This window comes from Semicossyphus pulcher, unplaced genomic scaffold (genome assembly GCF_022749685.1).
Source record: "Semicossyphus pulcher isolate SPU_LCO1_2020_fin unplaced genomic scaffold, fSemPul1.0.p SCAF_12, whole genome shotgun sequence".
Lineage (NCBI taxonomy): Eukaryota > Metazoa > Chordata > Actinopteri > Labriformes > Labridae > Semicossyphus > Semicossyphus pulcher.
The window spans coordinates 10,884,122-10,899,328 of NW_027211626.1; the positions used below are offsets into that span (position 1 = coordinate 10,884,122).

A 15,207-nucleotide genomic window follows, 5' to 3' on the forward strand; every position below is an offset into this window, starting at 1 on the left:
GGGTCATCTAGGGGCCTAATTTGTGATCTTTGAGAGAATCTCTAGCACGTAACACTAGGGGGTTTCTTTTCCCAAAGCTTTTGTGGAAAATGGAGCATAAAATAATAATGCACTAACAATGTGCTAAAATTTATGTCCAATCTTACAAAGAACAACAAATGAGGGGCTCTGTGTTTTGCACATTATACTGTCTCTCTCTGTAGTAATAAAACACTCGGAATGCGGACATTATTAAATGTTCACAGTCCAAATTGATGACGCTATTTTTCATGCTTTTAATCATCAGAAAACAAAATCAAACGCCCCTCGCAAGCATTTAATATCCAAGAATTCTCACTGCCTGCAAAACACACAACACCCACGCACACTGATTTCCTTCACATGTACGCACGCCTGCACATACGTCCCGCAGCCAAAGGCTATGTGTTGCATATGTGCCACACTCTGTTGGAGGAGCCAATTCTCTTCCCAGTGTTAACAAGCTGACAGTGTCGGCACCTGTTCCCCACTCTACCCCACTGGGCAAGTCACATTCACTCACACAGAGCCATCCTACAGCTCTATGCCGCAAGGCATGCTGGGAGTACGGGTCACGGCACAGGGCGCCGCATATCTGTCATCTCCTGGCAGCTACAGTATAGACAGCGTATAGCCAGGAAACAGAGGAACATAGAAATGTGTTGAATACTCTGTCACATTAAGTGCCTCTATTAAATAGAAAAATGATGACTCAGATCGAGATTAAATGTTTCCTGTAACGCTGAGGAGAAAAAGAGGAAGTGGTGTTAAAAAAGAATGTAATTGAGTCTTAATGTAGTTTGTGCTGTAGTGTGACTCTCTGACCAGCAGAGGGGCTTTAAAACACAGCTGAGCAGAGGAAGCTACACATCAGTGCATGGAGAGGTAGGAGATGACTCTAAACATTACCAGCATAGCCGCTCGCTAGATTATTTCTGCATGTTTAATGAACTCATTGTCACTTTTAGTGACATTAGTGTTAATAAAACAGTTTGTAAAGATTTTAGTCATATATTCCATTATAAAAAAATTCAACATTTCTAAATTTATCTTCCTGAAACTTGTTGGTTTTTACTGTAGTCCTGTTGTTGACACAGTCAGAGGTATTAATTATACAAAATCTTGGTTGTGTTTAAATGGACTGCATCATATTTACAGGTGTTCCTATTATTTCATCCACCTCATACCAACATTAAGGGTGTTGGTAAAAGCACCTTTTAATAGAATTCAACACCACCCCTTCTGCCACCACGATGACAAACATGATGTAGAATAATCTTTCTGACAGTGTTAACTACGGAAGCCCGAAGCAGACATGCATCCATACATTTTATTTACTCTGATTTCCTGTGATAATGAGTTATGTACGTTTTTTTTCCTCAAGATCTCGACTTATTTATCTCGACACCTTGGGATAACAAAGCTGGCTTTCCCATTATAATGGATTAATTTATCTCGTTATCTCGAGATAACAAAGCTTGCTTTATTGCTATTTTCTGGCGATCAAGAAAACGAAACAACAGGCTGGTCACTGGTTCTATGTTTGTTTTGTGGTTTTGCAACTCTGGGGATACGTGTTGTGATCATCTGACATTACAGTGGTGCAACGATGTTATCTTGAGATAACGAGATAAATAAATTGAGATCTCAAGAAAACAACCTTAAATTACTCGTTATTACAGGAAAACAGAGTAAATAAAATGTATGGATGCCTGTCCTCTAAGAGCTTCCGTAGTTAAGAAAAACTGAAAAATTACAGATTTTTAGAAGTATAAATCATGGTAGAACTGTTGCATTGGATCCCATTAGATTGTTCAAGTGCACATAATGAATGGCTGGCGGGTGTGTATATTAATATCTTAATTAGCATATGACATCATCTGATCCTCATATGACAGTGAAAGACACATCTCAAACAAAGCTTTGGTATGATTTTCCTGCCATCCCCACCGGCTATTGCATCATTCATTCCAGATCCAAATGCTTTTCTGTCTGCTTCATGAAAAACTGGCAACAACGTGATGATTTCAACCTCCAGCACCTGCTTGACATAAATGTTCTCAGTGAATTAAATTATACTGCATCACTTGAGCTGGGAGTGCAGAAGCAAACCATCCCACCCATGCATGATGCAACGCTAACGTTCAGAAGCATCACATGCGAGTTAACCCCTCGGGGGTAATGGTAATATTTTGTGCACAAATATGCAGAATTATACACTGATGGACTTTGAGATGAGATGAAGATCAGCACGTCACATGATAGTTCATTAGAGGTTAGACAGCTGAGAAAAAGTGAAAAATTGTGAAATATACAGCACATTTCTCAAATCCCAAGACTCACAGCACCCTGAAATGAATCTGTTCTGCTTCACTTCAACATCTCCCTCACCTCCAGTCTCACATGAGAACCTGAGACATCAAAAACAGAAACACCAACCACTGAAACGTCTCTTTTTCTCATGCCAGACCTGCAGCCCGTTCACTTATCTCCATCATTAATTCAAACCGAACTGGGCAGGGGAAGGTGATGTATTACCCCTTTACGACCAGACGCATAAAATCTAAGTTCCTTCTTCAGCTGAATCCTGACAGATTGAAAATCACAGATTGAACGTGAAGACAGATTTCCCTTTCCCATAACCCAGAAGCTACTGAATTAAAGAACAGAAATCTGAGTGTGAGAAAAATGTGTTAATGAAAAATATGGTGCTTAAAGCATAATATTATCACTCCATGTTGACATCTTGGACTAAGACAAGGTATCTAAACTTAACTCTTTATTTTAACTGTTAAGCAAGCCACATCAACTGCAGCTACTGTAGTTTGTAACTTAATTGTCACATGACATCTTTTGGCAAGCTTAAAATGAAGGGTTTGTTGTGTGTGTCTTGTAAGGAAACATGGAGATAATTCATCTGTATTCTGTGTTAAAAAAATTCAACCCCACTTTCCGTCTCTTTTACAGAACAGATTTAACATTAATATTAGAAGAAAGATTACATTATTTAGATTGTTGCTCATTTGTTGTTTAGTGTTAACAGTGCACATTCGTACATGGTCTTTATTCCTCCTCCTTCTGTGTTGTTTAATCTGCAGATGTTTTTCTGCGGTCATGTTTTTTTAATATACGTGCTGTCAAAGGGTTTTAATTTGATACACAATAAATTGCAGCCCTGTATTTACGAGCAATCTATTACAACTTCACAGACAGGTACCTCATTAGACACGTTTTTACTCAAAGCATACAGGAATGCAGTGAGTAAATATTTACACCTTTTCAGCTGCACTGCAACGAGGTTGAATGGGAACCAGTTTCAAATGGTCAGTTTAAAAGGTATAGTCTTCAAATCTGAAAACACTGTCTCTTACATGCTATGTACTCTGTTACTGTGTCATTTCATCTAAAAATCTACATCCACTAAATCCCTTCCTGCTTGAATCTGCTTTTACATTCACAATCTATCCATTATCTGTAACTGCTGATCCTGCTTAGGGTTATTGGTGCATGCAGCCTGTCCCAGCAGCTATGTTAAATTTCATCGTCCCTTCTAAAGCACTCTAGTCTGTCAAAAGAGCTTTTAGGGTCTACAGTTATGACCTAATGGAGGGTATACATAAAATCACATAGCCCCAAGCAAAGCCAATAGTTGATTGCCATTTCATGCAATCTGTATTAATGAATACAGTTCGTGCCTCACACAGTTTAACAGGATGACAAGCACGATGACTATATTCATACTGAGGTCAGCATGCTAACATTCTCACAATGACAATGTTAACATGCCTACAGTATGTTTAGCAGGTATGACATTACTCTCCATTAAATTAGCATCTTAGCTGGCACAACGTACAAGGTACAGCTCATGCACATTTTTACTGATATTTGTTCATATTAAAGTGATAATCTTGAAGATCTTAGTTTTGTTCACTTTGGCGGCACCTTATGGTGATAAATGGTAATTGTGGGAGCACACGTCCCAGATATCCAGACATCCACGGTTGGCCCCCGGGTGTAACTCTTGATTCCCCGCTGACAGTCGCGAGTGAGAAAATTAAATATCATGGTCTAAACAGCCCACAGGTCCTGGGTCAGGTTAAGCCAGTCTTGCACCTGTGTTATAATGACACCCTGGGTCAAAGGTCAAAGTTTAACCAAGTGATTTTTAAAGGACCAAACAAGGAGTATGAGGACAAGGTGAGCATAACAATGTTCTGCTGTTTGAACAGAAAACAACAAATACACAAACTTCTTCTTGAACCAAAAATACTAATTAATAAGCGACCGTACACAATCATACCCCAGTATCATAGTCAGGATTTGAAGAAATGTTTTAAAACATCTAAAAAGAACATGTTTTCTTACCTCAATACACTCAAATATATTTGCACAGCCTTTTTTTAGAGTTCATCAGTATTTTTCCACATTCCTCTTTTCTTACTCTGCATCAATATTTCTGTAGCTTATAAATAAAACAGGAACAGATATCTGACCCCATTTATTCTGGTCACCAACTATTATAACATGTGGCCACTGGGTGGCGCTGCAGGTCTCTAAACAAGACAACCTGCTCCATAAACTGCTGTTCCTGCTGCAGTATGGGCTCTGCTCCTTAGTTGCAGGAATGTATCCATGCACCTGCACAATGTGTGATGTTAAAATAAAACATTTTAAAGATAAAATGTTCAATGAACTATGTTGAATTAATTCAGTTTTCTGAACTCAGTTTAACTACAAAGCTGCAGTAAAACAAAGGTTGTAGTAGGACATCTGCTGGTCATGAGGCAACATTTTGTTTCTTTGTTTTATTAGTGTTGAATTGTGTTCATTAAAGTGATAATCTTGAAGATCTCAGTTTCGTTCTCTTTGGCGGCACCTTATGGCGATAAATGGTAATTGCGAGAGCACATTTCCCAGATATCCAGTCAGTGTCGCATGTGTGACGTCCACGGTTGGCTCCGGTTGTAACTCTTGATTTTTGCCTTCAACTGAGCGTCGAATTTGTTTCTTTTTCTTTGGATTTTCACTTATTTTTGAAGTTGTACCTGTAGTCATCGATCTTTTCTTTGTTTGTTCAGCCATAGTAGATTACTGTTTACTCGCGACACTTGCAGAGACCGGAAAAGCAGCCGCTTAGCTCAGAGACCAACCACTGCTGGCTGATGGAAAACGCGTCACTAACTGGGCGCCGCTTGTGATTTTTTCCGCGAATGTCGCCACCCAGTCTGTAATACTGCAAAGGCTTTCATCAGTGGGCCATATGCTCAATCACCATTGTGTTACCTCATTCGGCGATAGATAGTGACTTAACAGACATTTATTTAAATGAAAATCTTCCAGATTATTACTTTAAAAGTAACTCTAGATGCTTGGAAATTATTCAGCCTGATCATGGTGTTTGATAAACAGACAGGGGTTCATCAAATGGCAATTTGTCCTTGTGAAAAGTGCTTGGATGTATCCTCTGGGGACCACGAACTATGAATACATTTTTTGGCAGTTCTTTGTAATTCTTGAGATGTTTAAGTCCCCCCCCGACTTAAGTGGTGGACCAACCAACCAACAGACCAACTTTGAACTTTCAACTCAGACTTTAAAACTGTTTAAGGCTGTGACCCGAATCAGGAGCTGCATCCTTCAAAGGATGCGGTCTACAAGGCCGCGTCATTTGCGGCCTGTGTAGACTGCTTAGTCCGAACTGAAATGAGAGAGTCTGGTCCACGGAGGGTCACCAGCTGTTCCTTCACTTACCCTTGCGCCACAAAGCGCATCTCCGGTCGCCTAGCAACAGGTACCTAGCTGGCTAATTAGCTAACATAACTAATGTCACGTAACCTAACCTATTATTTTAAAGATTAATTAAAGTATCAAGGCCCCTTATGTGTTTTAATATTTGTTGCTAGCTTTTCGATTGAGTAGAAACTACAAAGTTTTATATTCAAAAGTATTACTCGCCCGCTTGAGAGTCCCCCATCTTGTTTGAATTGGCGCACAATGACTCTCAGGATATGTTGGAGCCCGAAGGAAAAGGAGGATGTATTTGTGGGCCGCATCTGAATGATGAAATTGGACAGCCTTCAAGGCTCTGCAGTGACGCAATCGGCCTTCAAATACTGCCTTCGAAGGATGCAGCCCCTGAATTAGGACACAGCTACTGTACTAAACATTTGTGGATATTTTCCAGCTAAAATGCTTATTAAATTAGGATGCATGACCGTTAATTTCTAAACATGAGTGAGATATCAAGAGTACAGATGGATAGCATGCACTGTTGGCTAGTAATTGGCTTTATAACAAAGGTAAAAAATGGTCCAGTTATAGGGTTATCTCAAACAACAGCAACATATATCAAATAGATAGCTGCATCCAATCATGTCTCAGTTTCGTCGCAGATCAATACAGCCTCAAAGACAGATCCACATTTTGTGTTGTGGCACACAATGGATGGCTTGTGTTGGAGACAGAAAGATTTTTTTTTTTCTTTTTGTTTCCAGGGAGAGCAGGAACAAAGGCAGAGCGAAACAAAAACAAAAAAAGACAACCAGAGAACCAGGAACAGCCACCACTTCTACTTCACAAGTGCCGAAGAAAAGGATGGAGCGAGAGCACAAACACATGTCAGTAAAGTATGGCAGCAGAGAGAGAGGAGAGATGAGAGGAGAGGAGAGGAGCTGCAGGAGATAAATGTCTAGATTGTGGGTTCAGAGATAACAGCCATAATGGTAGACATCCTCAGTACACAGAGGCAGTATAAAAGATGAAGCGGTGCAGTGTGGTAAGTCACTGCTACTTCTTCAAATGGAGTTGGCTGTGTTTCACATATGAGGGAGGCTCTCAACAGGACCGCCTCTCCTTGTACATCATTTTTCAACAGAACAAACACATGATAACTCTGAGAATGCTACTGTGTATATCTTCTAAGCCCTATAGGTGTCTCAGATCGCTGTCTTTTACACAGTTAGGGTCAAACGAATCAATCTAAAGGGATGATTAGAATTCCAACTAGTCTCATATAGATAGGAGACACTGTATAAATTGGATTATGTCCCTTTAATGGATTGAATTTCAATTGATTCCCTGAAAGACGACTGACCTGGTGTGTGGTCAGAGGGGTTGATAAAAGACTTACACTTCCAAGCAAGTCCAGCGTGATCTGGTATCAGTTGACCCCTCGGTCCATAGCAGCCATGTGGTCCCAGTTCTTCTGTCGGGGTTTTTTGACCCTTATTGCTTCTCGTACTCACATCCTCTCAGAGGTATTGGCAACAGTAGTGGATGAAGAGGTTGGTGGCTTTGCCTGAGGTCACTTTGAGGTGCGTCGGAGCCTCAGATCAGGATGAAAACACAAAGGATCACTGGAAGAAGGGAAATTAAACAAAGGTTAGAAATGTATAAAAGTTAAACTCAAGCTTTTATACATATTTCATTGTTTAACAGTAACCAAAGCAGTTTTTCTGTGACTCAACACAGAGGCAGGCTTGAAAAACAACTTGAGTTGCACAAAAGAGAAGTGGGATGAGTGGGAGCTTGCATCTGTGCACAATATGTCTGCGAGAATGACTGCGCACTGCATTTAATTAACTGGCTGAGTGTGTTGACGTGGAAAGATCCGTGCTGTACATGCAGTTTAATGCTCTGCTCTGCAGCAGCCTTTGTATCATCTTACAGAACCCACTGTTGCAAAATAAAAACATTAACAAGCTTTTCATCGGCAACCATGCAAAACTAATTCTACACAAATTAGCCTCTAAATTAGTCTTCCCACACATGAGAAGTCTGCACACGCTCGCCGCCTGCATCCAGCAATAAAACTGTAAGAACCACCTTCAAATCTAATAAAAGCAAACAGAAGAATTGTGTTCACAAACCACGCAGCCTAATTAAACACAGCCTTGAATCCATATGAGAAAATGACAACAAGAATACAATTACATAAAGTATTTTAGAGTGAATTCTTCGCTATTTACACAAAGACTTTACTGTTGTGTCATTCTATCGTCTTCTCCGAGTCTGAGAAAGAAACCTTGCCCCCCTCTGCCTCTCACTCCTACTCGCCCAGAGTCCTTCTGCCCACAGGTGTGAGGCACAAAGCCATATTGTTAACACTTGGCCGCTGTGACGCAGCCGAGCAGAAAGCAGAGAAGAAGAGGTGAGTTAGTCACACAGACACAGCTGGACGGGCCCACTCAGTCTGAGGAGAATGAATGAACAAGGTATGGAAAACACCTCTCCTCCCAGCCGTGCTGCAGGAGCTGTGCTCAACTTTTCCAAATGATGCAAAGTCTCTGGCATCCGAACATAAACATGTTTGCCATTAAAAGCACACACTTTAACCCGAGGACTGTAAACCTGGTCAATAGACTTTTAATAAATGCGGCTTTAAAATGTACTCCCACTCCTACGGTTCAGTTTCTCTCTGTTGTTAAAAACCACAGCCAGGCTTTGATAATAAGTGACACACACTCAGATATAGTCCATAGCCAGACATGATGGAGAAATCCATGTTGATGTGATAGCTATTAGTGATTGGCAGCTCTGTCAATGTAAGCAGCCCATGAATTTACCCACACACTGCAGTGAATGTACCACTCGACAAATAAACACTGGTGCATTCTTTAGGCTTAATTCAGGGAACTTTATTACTGTTTCACTTAACTATGCTTGGTATCATTTTAAAGACTTTACAGAAGCCCTGAGTGCACATGTATCCATACATTTTATTTACTCTGCTCTCTCTTGATAACGGGATAATTGTTTGGCAATTGTTTGTATGACAGACCACAACATGCCATGCTGCCATTGCCCACACTAATGAGGTAAGTTAAGTCTATTACGAAGTTTGATCTGTGCTTTCGCATCTCTGGCGATACAAGGTGTAATTATCTGATGTTACGGTGACAGGCGTCGCCATCCTGCACTGGTGATGTCATTTGGAGCCAGAGCTGTCGTCCATCTTTTTATGCAGTCTATGGTTATCACAGGAAATAAACTGTACGGATGCATGTCCGCTTCCGTATTGTTTTAACACTGTGACAAGAAGAAGATCAAAGGCACAAAGTAAAAACTAAAAACAATAGAATACAGGAAGAAATGTCTGATTTATCCATACTGTACTATTCAACAGTGTGGATTGATCTTTTTTCTTAAATTAGAACTCGCAAGTAAAATAAAATCTGTATTTTGAAGGGCTTTGCAAACTAGAGCGGTTCAAAAATGGACAAGTTATTTACATCAGATTGTAGACGTTCACCATAATTGCACCTGGTATACAAGCACAAAGGTTCATATCAAAGCAGCAGCAGCCCACTTATCCTGACTTTGTGTCCCTGGTATGGGTTGAGGTCCACAAACTCAGAAACCTACACTGACCAAAATGTAACTCTTTTATAGAAAGTCCCTGCCTGGTTAACACCCATGTATTACAAACTCCACACCCAAGCTAAGATGACTCAAATGATGTAATTTCTGTTATTTTCTCAGGCTGGACTCCTCCTGAACCACAGACAGCATTATACAACTGCTTTCACTGGCTGTGTGGGACTCCCTATAACTAGTTAGCTGTCACATAACACTGAAGTGCTCCTTTAGGGTAACAAAGAGGAAACATGGGGCTAAAATGTCTCTGATTAGAACAGCAGAGAAATGTGTTACTCTTCAATATGTGGAGCTGATGAATGTGCGGATAAGAAAAGAACCATATACTTAGAAAAAAAACGTCACTACACAGTTCATGTGACCTTTGACCTTTGGCCTGCAAACGTTAATCTCGTTACCGAGTCTGTCAATCAAAGATGAATCACAGGCAGAGAACGAGGAGAAACGAGGCTGTTCTCAGGATGTGAGCAGCTTAACTCGCTGCTGATTGTGATTCAGAAGATTAAAGAAAAGTTTAGTTACCAGGCAGAGATACTGAGATATTAATAATAGATAAAAGGTAACATGCAACACTGAAGAAATAACACGCTCCGGAGAACTATGCCAGGCTTTTTAGCATTGTTATACACTATTACAGGCTGGGCTAAATAGGTTTAAAATACAGTATGTGGCAAATATTCAAATGTATCAATTCATATTCATATTTCACTCTCCTAAAAGTCTTTGGGGAGATTTTGAAGAGGTCATCTTCATCTTTTCTCACACACACAGTTATTGTTCTCGTCTCAGCCTTCCACATTCAGCCTAAAGCAGGGGGAGTCATGCTCACGACATGCGATCACTGAAGGCACAAGCACTTCCTTTCTGTGCCGCTCTGTCCATTGACTAAGAGACGAAACATGCAGGGCCATTAAAGTTTTATGGGAGTGCAGTCATCACCCAGCGCTCTGTGGTTCGATCATTAATTCATAGGACAACAGACAACACTGATTACTGTAGCTAAGAGCGATTATGAGGAAAAGTCAGAGCTTTATTTTGAAAAATAATAACGACATCCATCTTCAAATGGGTGATATTCAAACACCCGACATATTCAATGAGTTTAATGAAGCTCACTCTTCATGCTATCACATGCTGCCTTCCTGATGCACGAATCTAATATTGATGGCTTCTAACCAAGAGCAGCACAGAGTTATCTAAGATGACAAATCTGCTGTTTCATATATAATGGGGGTTATCTTGTAGCACAGATGCATGCTGCTATAACCATCACACGTGGAGAGGAAGCTGAGGCTGTTTTATGTCAGTCAGGATGGAGAATTTGATTTCACACAAGCTCAGACCATGTCGAGTATCTGTATGTTTTAATTCCAATTGATTTGTGACGTTCCCTGCAGAGAGATTAACTGGACAATAAGACAAAATGCTGCCTTTGAGGCACAAGAGAAATATATTCCATGCTAAAAGAAATGTGAAACAATTGAGTCTTTTACTAAATAAATCAAATAGATTTCTTAATGTTCACTTTGAGACTTCATACTTCCTCCTCAAACGAGTCCTGAGCTCACACTGTCTGGTCTACTGAGCATGTCAGAGCCTGATTCTAGAACACCCATACCGTGAAATAAGTGGCTGACGCCGAGGGAAATAGCTGAGGAATATTATTTTAACGCCTTCATATCAGAAGATGAGCGCAGTAATCTCCAGCCTCAAGTTTGAGGAGTCTGAAAATGACACTTCTGGGCCACAGTGTAGGTGAAACCAGGGACAAGAGATAATCATCGCTGCAATTACAGCTCCTCCACTCGTTCTACTAAGGCTCAACAGGGATAACAAGTATGTTCCTTTCACTAGAGTCCAGTGTAAGTAGGTTAAAACTGTGACTCAAGCATACATTGCAACAGCAGACTGATCCTAACTGTTACATACTTACATGTATGATATTAACAAATTTAAAGTTGCTCTGAAGACGTCAGTCTATGCACCAATCCAATACCATCATTTGTTTGCCTACCAGCTAGTTCGAATCCCGGTTTGGTTGTAGGAGGCCTTTCTGTGTGGAGTTTGCATGTTCTCTCCGTGCATGCTTGGGTTCCCTCCGGGTAATTCCTCCCACAGTCCAAAGCCAAGCTCTTAAGGTTAATTCGTGACTCTAGAATGGCCTGTGTATGTGTGAATGTGAGCGTGAAAGGTTGTCTGTCTCTATGTGTCAGCCCTGTGATTGCAGGGTGATCAGTCCAGGCTGTACCCCACCACTCGCCCAAAGACAGCTGGGATAGGCTCCAGCCACCCTACAACTCTGAACAGGATAAACGGCATGGATAATGGATAAATGAATGGATATTGTTTTATCACTCTTGTTTACGAAGAGTACTTGGAATTGGCCAACTGAAAGTTTAGGTATCTTAATCGGTGACTATGACGTCTAAATTCATCCGTTTCACAAAGCAGTTTAGTTCTTGACTATCTTAAGCAGGACTATGGTGCATTGAATTCTGGGAAAATTAAGACTTTTTTCAAAACAAAAAAACTGGCCGACCGAGTAACCGCATTTAACCGCTCAAGTCCGTTTACCCCAGCAGAAAATGTTTGTCTATTGGAGGTTAAAAGGGCATTTTACTTTGAAAATTCAGCCAAGAGTGTAACAACAACAACAACAACAACAACAACAACAAAAAACTGATATGGAAAAAATTTGCAGCAACAGTAAACACTATTAATCCAACCATCAAAGACGTTCAGAATTTGGTGCTACTGGTCAGCAGGTGTTACTGATTGTTGCCATGGTAACATGGGTCTTAGAGCTGAGTTAGCCTGGTGGTAAGGTGTCTAATTTTTGTGAAACAGTCTAACTTGCATTAGACTAATCTATGAGCAAAATTAATACTGGCCTAACACTATAGACCAGTCTAAAACATCTTTGTGAAAAAAGCCCCAGAAGGAAAAAAACCCTACCAGAACATCTCCAAACTCATGTTAGCTGCAATGGATTAAACAACATTGTGGCTACAGTCTGACCTGTTCTTGTTTGTTTTGCTGCAGCTCCGTTCTGTCTCCTCCAGCATGAGTGTGTTTGTTTTCTAGTGCAAGCTCTCATTAAAATGAACACTCTGTATCTTCCCTCACCATCTGAGAACACGAGCACTTCCTCTCCTCTGAGCAACTTACACCACAAGTCATGGTTTACTTATGAAACACTGACCTAGCACGTTAGCACTGGAAGCAGCTACGCTTCAGATAGCTGCTGTGCATTTATGAATTATGATGCAAAAAAAAGGAGACAGAGTTGAGTCAGGAGTTGAATATGATTTCAGATCTTTTTAAATTGGGGTGTGATGGTGCAGTGGACGGTGCCTAAGCGTGGTAACAGAGCAGAACATCCTTGGCCTACATCCAGACGCATGAGGAACACATTAATTTCCATCCTACACACTTTGTCATGATGAAGACTGCAGGGACGGTTACAGAGCAGTCCATTCAGGAACAACTGCAGCAGTGACAAAAGTCAGGCAGTTAAGATCAGTGAGAGGTAATTACCGAGGCACCTAATGAAAAATGCATACAGCTAAATTAACCTCTGGTAAGCCCACACATTATTGAATGTGCCAGCCGCGACGTAACAGAGCAATCAGGAATATAAAGTGTTCAAATATAAATCAGGGAGGATGAAAGAGTTGCTTTCTCACGCTGTACAAATCCTCTCTGGTTTAAATATTTCAGTGTGAAGCATTAACTCACCAAAACAGCTTAATCTGTGTACAAAAAATCTATAAAACAAAACCTTCAAGTGCACACGAGACGGGCTGTGATTGGGGAGAGGAGTCAGAAAGCATTTTACATAAGAGTTTTAGGTTGGAAAAGTTAATGCCAGTGTTTTTTAAATGATTCTTTTTAGATGCCCTACATATAAAAATGTCCTCAACTCAACTTCTCTTTTTCCACCCCCACTTCTCTTAATCCATTCTAGTTTCATGCCATGTTTTCAACACCAATCTCCAAATCACATGACAACAGGGAAGCACCGAATTACTTTTTATGACCGCCGTTGGACGGAACATCTATGGCAACCCTCTGAATTATCCCCCGAGCAGATGGATATCATTTTAACCGAGGGAAGTGGATCACGTTGACTCAACAATGACTCATGTTTTTCTACCCAGGCTGTTGTCATATCAATGTCCTGCATTCATGTGTCAGGGTTTATGCAGGGTAACATACACAGCTGTGCTGCGCTAGTTAGAAAGCGTGGATGAACATCAGCATCATTCTCACCTAAAGTCATCATCAGGGAGTTGAGCTTAGCATGCGTCCAAGTATAGCTCGTGTATTCCCCAAGTGAACGAGATGTGGGTTATGTAGTCTCATATTTATACCACAGATGAGGAATCTGAGGTAATTCTATAATTAGCTTTTATTGGGCCATTTAATCAGGAAAAGAGCTGCAGGTGAAGTCATTGTGAAAGAGGGACATTTATAATTCATGTGTGAACACATGGCGTTTCCACCAGTTTCCCATACTGCAACAGTTAAGACATAGTGTTATCTCATTGTCACATTAGCATAAGAGTCTGTGCTCATCAATTACAGCTATCAAAGTACAATCGCTTTACATTCTCCTTAAAGTATTTGCAATCAGTGCCACGTTGAAAATGGTACATATATGGCAGCAATTGGAGGAAGGGTTTTGAGATTTATTTTAATAGCAAAAAATCTGATCTGAATTTACCCCTGCAATCCACAGACACAGTATTACTCTCCCTGCAAGCTCGTGCAACATCCAGTGTTTAGCATGCAGCCCACAGGCCTGTCTACTACATGTATACAACGTGTACTCGCCCCCTCTGTCGTTCTGTCTAGACCAGTGAGGATGTTGCATACTCAATGCACCCCTTCCCCATTTCACTTGATCGAGATTTTAATATGAAACGCATCTGATCACTATGCAGCTAATGTAAATGTCATTGGTAAAAGCGAGAATCATCACATGGAGCATCCTAGTGGTCGCAGGGCGTATGGATTTGCTCCACTAACCCATATTTACTGTATGTAGTCCATGTTGGTCTGTGTTCAGGAATGGCAGGCAGAATGCATTCGTTTCCCTCCCTGCAGATTTGTTGAAGCATTTTCTGCTTTTAGCGAAACGCAGAAGGTCTGATTATGAGAGAATTAAGTGGAGTATTACGCATCAAAGATACACTCAGAGCCGGGGAGGGATTTCAGAAATAAGGCAGGGTAAATAACAGACAGAAATCCGTCGGTGTTTACGCATAAATACGCAGATGGATAGCCTGAGTAGCCCGGCCGGTTTTCAGCGCTGTTGTTTTTTCCCGCATCTTACCGTGGTACTTTGCGGTGACCTCGCCTCACACGGCGCAGCGGCTGATGATGTCGGCTTCTGTCTTTTCCTGCACGGATCCAACGCTCTTCTTCCTCTGTTATGTCCTTTTGAGAATAACACAAAACACACGTAGCTGTCGGATCATCTGACCGGAGCCGAATAACGCGGTTTAGGTTCCCCTGATGATCATGTTCCCGGCAGATCTCTCTGAGGATGCCTGCCTGCCTGCACGAGCTGAGCGGATCCTGTTATGGCAGCCGGAGTGGAGACTGGAGACCCTCCCCCGGGCGCAGAGGAGTGTATCAGGTGGACACTGAGCATCCTTCACATTCCTGCATCACTGGACGGGAAAAGGGCAGAAGTGTGCGGAAAAAGGCTCAGTTTGTTCTTGTTTTTCTCCCCTTTGGTACTTTTCACGGTTGACATTTACGCGTGACGTTTGTTCAATAGCTAGGTAAATAAAGGCTTTAAGCTGT

The 15,207-nt window shown here is 41.1% G+C and overlaps 1 protein-coding gene across 3 annotated transcripts in view; it reads right to left on the reverse strand.

Annotated features, from left to right (window-relative positions):
- Nucleotides 1-14,965, reverse strand: part of LOC138588417 (receptor-type tyrosine-protein phosphatase epsilon-like) — a 29,679-nt gene extending 14,714 nt beyond the window's left edge. Inside the window, exons 1-2 of one of the 3 annotated variants that reach the window (XM_069658526.1) lie at nucleotides 14,732-14,965; nucleotides 7,148-7,373 (exon numbers count right to left, since the gene is read on the reverse strand). The gene's annotated coding sequence lies outside the window, so the exon portion shown is untranslated. Of the gene's footprint in view, nucleotides 1-7,147; nucleotides 7,374-12,348; nucleotides 12,454-14,731 lie in introns of those variants that run through there. The other 2 variants (XM_069658527.1, XM_069658529.1) reach the window with 2 other exon arrangements.
- Nucleotides 14,966-15,207: the final 242 nt, after the last annotated feature.